Below are 11,272 nucleotides of genomic sequence, written 5' to 3' on the forward strand. Positions count from 1 at the left end.
GGGTGCTGACTTTTTAGGCACCAACGGCCTGTTGGTGGACGTGAAAAATCGACGCCTCGTTCGCGCCGCCACGCTCGACGATATTTCGGGGGCGCACAGCACGGCTGCGTCACACACGATTTCATGTGCGCGGCCGCAGCCCGACGATTTTGCCCATCTCCTCGAGGATTTCCCCGAGCTGATGAAGCCCAACTTTTCGGCTCCGACCGTCAAGCATAGGGTGGAGCACCATATTTCGACTACCGGCTCACCCGTTTACACCAGGGCGCGACGTTTAGAGCCCAGCAAGCTAGCGGCAGCAAAGGCGGAGTTCGCCGTGATGGAAAAAATGGGGATCATCCGTCGGTCCAGTAGCCCCTGGTCCTCCCCTCTCCACATCGTCCCCAAGCCCGGCGGGGGATGGCGGCCCTGTGGGGGTTATCGCCGCCTCAATGACATAACGACGCCCGACCACTACCCCATTCCCCATATACAGGACTTCTCAGCACATTTGGCGGGGACGTCTATCTTCTCCAAAATCGACCTCGTCCGTGGTTACCAGCAGGTGCCGGTGCACCCTCAGGATGTCGAAAAGACAGCGGTAATTACCCCCTTTGGACTCTTTGAATTCCTGCGAATGCCCTTTGGGCTTAAGAACGCGGCACAGGCGTTTCAGCGCCTCATGGATTCAGTCCTGCGGGACCTTGACTTTCTGTTTGTTTATTTGGATGATATTCTGGTTGCCAGCACCTCCAAGGAGGAACACCTCAAGCACCTTCGGGTCCTTTTCAGACGGCTTCAGCAGCACGGCCTCATCGTTAACTCGGACAAATGCCGTTTCGGCCTATCGCAACTGGATTTCCTGGGCCACCGTATAACCCCCATGGGGGCAACGCCACTTTGGGTCAAGGTGGAAGCAATTGCGGCGTTCCAGAAACCGAAATCCGTGAAAGCTTTACAGGAGTTCCTGGGGATGGTTAACTTCTATCATCGTTTCATCCCCAGGGCTGCACAGCTCATGCGTCCTCTATATGAGGCCCTCAGAGGCTCGACGGGAAAGGACCCTGCGGTATGGTCACAGGACATGGATCGTGCTTTCGAGGAGACTAAAGCCGCACTCGCCAATGCGACCATGTTAGCACACCCCCTGCCGGGTGCCACCATCACTCTCACGACGGACGCGTCAGACTACGCGGTGGGGGCCGTCCAGGAGCAGTGGGTCGACGGTGCGTGGCAACCCCTGGCCTTTTTTAGCCGCCAGCTACAACGGCAGTACTTTCGATCGAGAGCTGTTGGCTTTGTTTTTGGCCATCCGCCATTTCCGTTTCCTCCTCGAAGGACGACGCTTCATCGCGTTTGTCGACCACAAGCCATTGCTGTTCGCAATGGCCAAGTCTGCGGAGCCATGGTCGGCTCGGCAGCAATGGCAGCTGGCGTACATATCAGAGTTCACCACTGACATCCGACATGTGGCCGGTAAGGACAACGTCGTCGCCGATTGCCTATCCCGCGCCGCCGTCCAGGCCGTCCAAATGGGCATTGACTACGCACAGATGGCAGTTGACCAAGCGGACAACCCGGAGACCCAGGGTTTTCGTTCGGTTCCAAACAGCCTCCAGCCGAGGGATGTGCCTTTCCATTCTGCAGGTACCACTCTGCTCTGCGACGTTTCGCTGGGTGCACCCCGTCCGATCGTCCCGTCTAAATGGCGTTGTACGATTTTCGATGGCTTACACGGCCTATCGCACCCTGGAGTGCGGGCAACGCAAAAACTGCTGGTCTCCAAATTTGTATGGAGGGGAATATGCAAAGACGTCAGGGACTGGGCGAACACTTGTGTTGTTTGCCAACGGTCCAAGGTGCAGCGCCATGTCAGAGCCCCGCTCGCCACCTTCGAGGTCCCGGAATGGCGATTTGATCATATTCACATCGACTTAGTGGGACCACTCCCACCTTCCCGGGGCTTTACGTACCTTTTGACGATGGTGGATCGCACCACGAGGTGGCCGGAGGCAGTTCCCCTGACGTCCACCACATTTGTGGACGTTGCTCGAGCTTTCGTTTCATCCTGGGTAGCCCGTTTTGGTGTCCCTGTGAATATTTAGTCGAATCGGGGGCTGCAATTTTCGTCCGAACTGTGGAATGAGGTGATTTCCGTGTTGGGCATTAAACTCCACCGCACTACGGCCTATCACCCACAAGCGAACGGCTTGTGCGAGCGGTTCCACCGCTCCTTGAAGGCGTCGCTCAGGGCCAGCCTGCTGGATGCATCCTGGGTTGACAAACTACCGTGGGTGATGTTAGGACTCCGCACGGCGCCGAAGGAAGATCTCCAGTCGGCGGCGGCGGAGATGGTTTACAGGCAACCACTTCGAGTCCCAGGTGAATTCCTGCCGTTACCTACGCGACCATGGTCCGCGGCCACACAAAAAGAGACCCTCCGGGATGCGGCCCGCTGTTTCCGCCCAGTTCTGACCTCACGGCATGGTTTGCTTTCGTCCAACGTCCCGGGGGAGTTGTCGAAAGCCAAGTTCGTGTTTGTGCGCCAGGACGGCCATCGTACCCCGCTCGCACCGCCGTATGTCGGACCCTTCAAGGTTTTGCAGGCAGGGGACAAGAGTTTCATGATTGACGTCGGGGGCAAACCGGATCACATCTCTGTCGATCGCCTCAAGCCTGCGCACCTGGACCTCGAACGACCGATCAAGCTGGCGCAGCCTCCGCGCCGCGGCCGGCCGCCGGCCACTACCACACCTGACAACGCCGTGCTGCCTACCAGTTCGCCGCCTGCTCAGCGTTTTCCCCTCCGGGAATTTCGGAGTCGGTCCAACAGACTTGTCCGACCTCCTCAGCGATTGACTCTTTTCGTTAAAGACAATTCTGGGGGGGCGTATGTGGCAAAACCACTAAGAGACTCTTACAGTGACTTACATAATTGTCTGTAACCAATGTTATTACCTCTAGCATTAATTGTCTGTAACCAATGTTATTACCTTTCAAGTTGGCTCTGGTTAAACAGAGCTAGATCGACAACATCGCGATCTGACGCGATGATGTCATCACGTGGGTCATGTGACGTCCCCTTCGGCGGGAAACGTGATGACGTCATGACGTCAGAGGTAGAGGGTGGGGCCAGCCGGTCCTCGTGTGGATTGAAAGAGAAAAGACCTGTTTTGAGCTTCTCCTGTAGTTTCTTGTTTTGTAAAGTTCTTAGACAATAAATTCAGTTTGTTAACTTCCAGTAAGTTATAGATTCTTTGTTAGGAGTGCAGAGACTCCTACAATATGAAGTAGAATGTTTTTCTGAAATTGTCGCCATAGACCCCCCCACCATCATCAAAAACTGTAATAAATGGTTAATATGTATTATTTTCTTAAGTATAGTTCTGAGCTTGTTCCTATTACATTATTCCCTGGAGCTGTCCTAATCAGCACTCAAACAGTTACATTTCTGCTTTAACTTTGCAGACGTGCCATTGCCCTTAAGGGAAGTTCTGGCTGTTGCAACATGAAAATCAGAGCAGAACTATCATAAACCTCATGTTACTTAAGTGCTTAACAGCGTGTCTGTTCTATCATCACCAAAGCTATAAATATGTCTGAAGTATATCCAGTGGTATTAAAATAATTAGTTTTAAGGACGGTTCAGAAGATTTTGCATCACATATGAACCTGATAAACATCAGCTGATAACTTACATTAATTGCAAGCACTTTAATCACCATTGATGGGTTTCACTCATTCCTACGTCAGCAGAGCACCATTCATAGAATCATAGAACCACACAGCACAGAAGGTGGCCATTCTGCCCATTGTCTCTGTGCCGGTTGTTTGAAAAAGGTATCTAATTAGTCCCACAACCTTGATCTTTCCCCATAGCCCTGCAAATTTCTCTTTTTCAAGTATATATCCAATTCTCTTATGAATCTGCTTCCACCACCCTATCAGGTAGTGCATTCCCGATTATAACAACTCGCTGCTTTAAAAAAATTCCATAATTTCCCTAGATTTTTTAGGCAATTATCTTAAATCTGTGACTCTGGTTACCGACCCATCTGCCAGTGGAAACAGTTTCTCCCTATCTACACGATCAAAACCTTTTATCATTTTGAACACCTCTATTAAATCTCCCTTAACCAACTCTGCTCTAAGTAGAACAATCCCAGCTTCTCTGGTCTCTCCACATAACTGTAGTCCCTCATCCCAGGTGCCGTTCTGGTAAATCTCCTCTGCACCCTCTCCAAGGCCTTGACATCCTTCTGAAAGTGCGGGGCTCAGAATTGGACACAATACTCTAGCTGAGGGCTAACCAGTGATTTATAAAGATTTACCATAACTTTCTTGCTTTTGTACTCTATACCACTATTTATAAAGCCAAGGACCCCGTATGCTTTTATTTAACAGCCATATCAAAACCCATCTCAAGGGCAATTAGGGATGGGCAATAAATGCTGGCCTTGCCAGCGACACCCACATCCCATAAACGAATTTTAAAAAACTTGTCCTGCCACTTTCAAAAATTTGGGTATGTGAACCCCCAGGTCTCTCTTTTCCTGCACCCCCTTTAAAATTGTACCATTTAATTAATAATGCCTCTTCTAATTTTTTCATCCAAAATGTATCACATCACATTTTTCTGCATTAACATCCATCTGCCATGCATCTGCCCATTTCACCAGTCTGTCTATGTCCTCCTGAAGTCTGCTACGATTCTCCTTACTGTTTACTACATTTCTAAGCTTTGTGTCATCTGCAAACTTTAAAATTATGCCCCCTATACCCGACTCCAGGTCACTAATATATTTCAAAAAGATCAATGGTCCTAATGCTGACTCCTGGGGGACACCACTCTATACTTCCATCCAGTCTGATAAACAACCATTCATAACTGCTCTCTGCTTTCTGTAATAAAAACAGAAAATGCTGGAAATACTCAGCAGGTTCGGCAGCATCTGTGGAAAGAGAAACAGAGTTAATGTTCAGGTCGATGACCTGTCATTTGCTTTCTGTATCAATTTGGTATTCACACATCCACTGCGCTTTTAATGGGATTCAATTTTGCTAACAAGTCTATTATGTTCCACTCAAGATTTTTTTAAACAAAGACAGCCAGATATTGTGGTGCTGAAATAAAATGCATCTTTTTTGATTTCCTTTTCTCTTGCAATGTTAAGATTTAGCACTTGTCTATTGTAGTTCAGCATGATATTTAAATTAATTTGTTTGCAATGCAACAAGCTGTTCAGCATCCTTATATTAAAAGAAACACAATGCTTTTACTTGAGTGCAGTAATAAACCACTATTGTTTCTGTTCAGTTTTGGTATATTAGGCAGGAACAGGGTGCAGATAGATACAGCTACAATGAATTTTGCCAGCTACTGGGTGGGAAATGGAAGAAAAAAATTAGAATGAGGTCCTGTCATTAAATTCGGCAGGGCCTCCATCACCGGCCTTGCCAGGTTTCCCCTGCACTATTGCGCTCCACCGCACCTTCCTCGCCTCCCTGTAAACATTGGGGCCAGAGTTTCATAAGATGAACGCACTGAGAGAAAGATTTGTTTACAAGATCTGTGCTGTTTCATTGTTGTTATTCCATGCAGAGGTTCTGAATTGGTACAGAATGTTGAGGTGCAGCTATAACAGCAATTTACAGAACAAACGGGAAACTGTTCAACCTTCGTTGCCTCCAGTCCAGATCCAAGTTCGTCCCCTCCTCTGTCGTCGAATTACAGTATACATAGAAGATAGGAGCAGGAGTAGGCCATTCGGCCCTTCGTGCCTGCTCCGCCATTCGATGAGATCATGGCTGATCCTTTAATTCAGTATCCCGTCCCCGCCTTCTCTCCGTAACCCTTAACCCCTTTTGCCCGTAGAAATATATCTAATTCCCTCTTAAATATATTTAATGAGCTGGCGTACACTGCCCTCTGTGGCAATGAGTTCCACAGGTTCACCACTCTCTGAGTGAAGAAATTCCCCCTCATCTCTGTCCTAAATGGTTTAGCCCTTATCCTTAAATTATGTCCTCTAGTTCTGTTCTCACCCGCCAAGGGAAACATTCCTTCTGCATCCAGTCTGTCTAGACCTGTCAGAATTTTATACACTTCTATGAGGTCCCCTCTCAATCTTCTAAACTCCAGTGTGTACATCCCTAAACTACATAGTCTCTCCTCATAGGTCATTCCCGCCATTCCTGGTATCAGCCTGGTGAATCGCCGCTGCACCCCCTCCATGGCAAGAACATCCTTCCTCAGATGAGGCGACCAAAACTGTACACAGTACTCGAGGTGTGGTCTCACCAGTGCCCTGTACAGCTGCAGCAAGGTATCCCTGTTCCTGTATTCTAACCCTTTTGCTATGAAGGCCAGCATACCGTTTGCCTTCTTGACCGCCTGTTGCACCTGCATGCTCGCCTTCAGTGACTGGTGTACAAGAACACCCAGGTCTCTCTGTACTTCCCCCTCTCCCAATCTATTGCCATTTAAATAATAATTTGCCCTCCCGTTCCTGCACCCAAGGTGGATAACTTCGCACTTGTCCACATTATAGTGCATCTGCCATTTATCCGCCCAATCGCCCAGTCTGTCCAAATCGCTCTGGAGCTTCCTGGTCTCTTCCTCTGAGCCCACCCCCCCTCCTAGTTTAGTGTCGTCTGCAAATTTGGAAATGCTGCATCCGACTCCCTGATCCAGGTCATTAATGTAAATTGTGAACAGCTGGGGGCCCAGGACAGATCCCTGTGGTACCCCACTTGTTACTGCCTGCCATTCAGAAAATGAGCCGTTTATTCCAACTCTCTGTTTTCTATCTGACAGCCAGTTCCCTATCCACGCCAAAACTTTCCCCTTTATCCCATGAGCCTCAATTTTCCATGCTAATCTTTTATGTGGGACCTTATCGAAGGCCTTTTGGAAGTCCAGGTACACCACATCTACTGGCTCTCCCCCATCTATTCTACCAGTTACTCCCTCAAAAAATTCCAATAGATTAGTCAAGCACGATTTACCCTTTGTAAATCCATGTTGACTCTGTCCTATCCTGTCCCCATTTGCTAAGTGCTCCGCTATTTCATCCTTAATGATGGACTCCAGCATTTTGCCCACAACTGATGTAAGGCTTACAGGTCTGTAATTACCTGCTTTTTCCCTACCCCCCTTTTTGAATAGTGGGGTAACGTTAGCTACCCTCCAATCCATCGGCACTGTTCCCGAGTCTAATGAATTCTGAAAAATCATCCTTAGTGCATCCGCTATCTCTAGGGCCACCTCCTTCAGTACCCTAGGATGCATGTTATCAGGCCCTGGGGATTTGTCCACCTTCAATCCCTTTAGCTTCCTTAACACCATATCCTTAGAGATATTGATTTGCGTCAGTTCCTCCTTTGCCAATGTCCCTATTTTTCCCGATATCCCAGGGAGGTTTTTTGTGTCTTCCTTCGTAAAGACTGACCCAAAGTATGCATTTAGTTGATCTGCCATTTCCTTATTTCCCATTATATATTCCCCCGTATCTGACTGCAATGGACCAACTTTGGTTTTCACCAGTATGCAGACGACGCTTGCGTCTGCGCTCACTCGGAGGTCGAACTCCAAACCATCGTCAACACCTTCACCGAAGCGTACGAGAGCATGGGCCTTACACTAAACATCTGTAAGACAAAGGTCCTCTACCAACCTGCCCCCACCACACAGAACTGCCACCACCCCCCCCCGCCGGATTATCAAAATCCACGACAAGGCCTTGGACAACGTGGACCACTTTCCATACCTCGGGAGCCTACTGTCAACAAGGGCAGACATTGACGACGAAGTCCAACACCGCCTTCAGTGTGCCAGTGCAGCCTTCGGTCGCCCGAGGAAGAGAGTGTTTGAAGACCAGGACCTCAAACCCGGCACTAAGCTCATGGTCTACAGAGCAGCAGTGATACCCGCCCTGCTGTATGCCTCAGAGACATAGACCATGTACAGCAGGCACCTCAAAGCACTGGAGAGGTACCACCAACGCTGCCTCCGTAAGATCCTGCAAATCCATTGGCAGGATAGACGCACCAACATCAGTGTTCGTGCTCAGGCCAACATCCCCAGCATCGAAGCTTTGACCACGGTCGATCAGCTCCGATGGACAGGTCACATTGTCCGCATGCCCGATACGAGACTCCCAAAACAAGCGCTCTACTCGGAGCTCCGGCTTGGCAAGAGAGCCCCAGGTGGGCAGAGGAAATGCTTGAAATACACCCTCAAAGCCTCCTTGAAAAAGTGCAACATCCCCACCGACACCTGGAAATCCCTGGCCCAAGGCCGCACAAAATGAAGGAGAAGCATCCGGGAAGGCGCCAAACACCTCGAGTCTCTTCGCCGGGAGCAAGCGGAAGCCAAGGGCAGGCAGCGCAAGGATCGCACGTCAACCCAAGCACCCCACCCGCCCCTTCAACCACCATCTGCCCCACCTGTGACAGAGACTGTAGGTCGTGCATTGGACTCATCAGTCAGCTGCGAACACATTTTTTATGTGGAAGCAAGTCATCCTCGGTTCCGAGGGACTGCCTAAGAAGAAGCAGCTATAACAGCTCTGTGTTCTTGGCAAAAACATTGTAGAAGAAATGCACTAGGATTTGCCTTAAATGTGTTGTCAAAATGGAGTCGGTAGTCAGACTGAATGCTGGGAAAGGAAAGGGTTAATGCTAATTATCCCGTTAATCCTTCTACAAACAAAACATTTCGGGCTGAATTTTCCGTGGTGGTAGCGGGCGCAATCAGTGGCAGGCTGGGTGGGAAAGTTGTTATTTTTGAGAGTGGGTCGGGAACCCGCTGTCAACTCGTTCCCATGTGCCTTTCCCACAGGCGCACCTGTCAGTGTGGAGCCGACCCGACCTGCAGCAGCGGGGGACGTAATTGAAATCATTATGAGGTAATTTACAGGCACTTAAGAGCCTTTCCCCCCTTACTTTTGAAATTTTCCTGCACGGCCACAGGATTCACACCGCTCGGGAACCACGTCTGTCAACCTGAGGCGTGAGTTCCGTGGCTATTGCTCCAACTGATTACTTGACAGCATGGAAAACAAATCAAAATAAAAACATGTTGATTACCTCAACTAACAGATTGATGGAGATTCTGTTCTACTTGAAAAGCTACTGGTAAATGTTAATTTTTCACTGACCATTCTCAGCTGTTGCCTTCCAACTGAACAGTAATTGCAGTGAATTGATCTGCACTATAAAAAATTACATATACCATTAAAATAAATGTTTGTGTTGTTTCTGGTCAGGTTTTTCTCACAGTATACTGTGATTGTCCAGTTACACATTAAATCAAGTCATCAATCATAACAATTTCATTCTCATTACTCATTCCATTGGTTCAATTTGCTTTCAGTCCCTGAATATGACTAATTTAGTTTTTCAGTCTGAGACTTTAGGGTGAATTTCTGCGGAGGTTCTCTCACTTGTCCATTGTTTACTTCAACGGAAGAGCTGCAGAAACCCCTGAAACACATTGTAAGCACCATTTACACTATTTGTCAGGGATTCTACAGCTCTTCCGCTGAACTTGCATAAGATTGTAAATCCACCCCTTTACAATTATATTTAAAATCTGCTTAATTTTATGTCTTACCTATGTACACACACTTTTATTTGTACCAGTTATTGTACAAAAGTTTGTGACTAAAGCACCAATAACTTCACAATTAATGTACTTTTTAAATTATGTTCTTGATTGTATTTGTAGATGGAGTCATATTACTTAATGATAATTTTATTTAAATATTTCTTTGTCACTCATATATAACTTTTATTATATTATTGTACAGTAAAGATTCAGCACCCACTATGTTAGATTGAACATAAAATTTAATGTGGCCAGGGTCCCTTTAAGGATCCCGGCTTAAAATGCATCATGAATGATGTCACCAGACCGGCTCCATCTAATTGGGCCGGGTAATGCACTGGGCGTGCTTAATAGGCCCCATCAAGGTAAGTTCATTTTGTATAGCAGAATGGAGCCAGCAGCGGGGTCGGGACCCGCCACGGACACCGGCCATACTGGACTCGCCAAGGTAAGGAAAATTCCAGCCTTCTTATTAATGATAGAAGCCATCAAGCCCACAGGCCCAGAGACCACTCATTAAGGGGGACATAAAGATGTCCTGCCTTATCTGGACCTGTGTGCGACCCCTTTGTGAGAAAACACCTGAGAAGGTAGGGAGTAAACGACCAACCTGGCATATTTAAGTGCTTCATTGATTTAGAGGTCATCAAGGATGCCAACAGGGCTGCGTGAGGTGATTGACACCTGAAGGGCTCAACTCTTCTAACAAATGTGTCACTCAGATTGGTCAACAGAATTGAGGCGGTTTCTTTGGAATTTAAGGATATATAAGATGGTGTTTTTGCCATTAAACTCCTCAGACTTCAGTCCTTAGTCTTAATCCTCAGTCTTAGCTATTAGTTTAGTTCTAGTTCTTTTAGTTTTCTTTGTAGTAGAAGGTGTAGGAGTTCTGTGTCAAGTATATATAGAAGGGTGTCTCTGTAAAATTGGATCGTGCATTTCCAACAGACAGAGAGAAACATTACAGAAGTTAAGATTGTATGGCAATATCAGTCAGATAGAGGAAGATATAAATGTGTCACTTAGATGTACAAGTTTCCCTGAGATCAAGGGAGGTGAGATTTAAGCTAGCTCGTCCAGAGACAGCTACCAGCGGAGAAGGTACATCTATCCAGGAGCAGAGGATTCAGGAGGAACAGATATCTACTCTACAGATGGAGGTTCATTACTCTGCTGTCTCAAAAGGGTCACACAATCCTCCTAGGGGGAGGTGAGGCAAGCAGTTCATACATGCCAGGTCGAAAGGACATGGTCATATATGTTCTGGAAACATTGCATATAGACTTTAACCTATTCTATACACTGGCTATCCAATGCTGTTAACTTGTCAGCTATCTAAAGAGTCTAATCTTAAATTGATCATACCAATTTATATCCATCTCAGACACTAATTTCAGCTATAGATTTATAATCAGCAAGCAGTTAATGCTGAATTACTGTGACATAACTGAACGGTCTATGTAGCTTTTATTATTTATTTCATCAATTTGTAAAAATTCTGTGATAGTGGATTGGCGGTTAGGATCAGATCAGCCATGATCTTATTGAATGGCGGAGCAGGCTCGAGGGGCCGATTGGCCTACTCCTGCTCTTATTTCTTATGTTCTTATGTTCTTATCTACTAATTATTTGCATACACAATGTTTAAGTATTGGTGCTGCTAATTATGATTTTAAGCTTTGT

Source organism: Somniosus microcephalus, chromosome 1 (assembly GCF_052327205.1).
Source record: "Somniosus microcephalus isolate GS21.2 chromosome 1, FLI_Smic_1.0, whole genome shotgun sequence".
Taxonomy (NCBI): domain Eukaryota; kingdom Metazoa; phylum Chordata; class Chondrichthyes; order Squaliformes; family Somniosidae; genus Somniosus; species Somniosus microcephalus.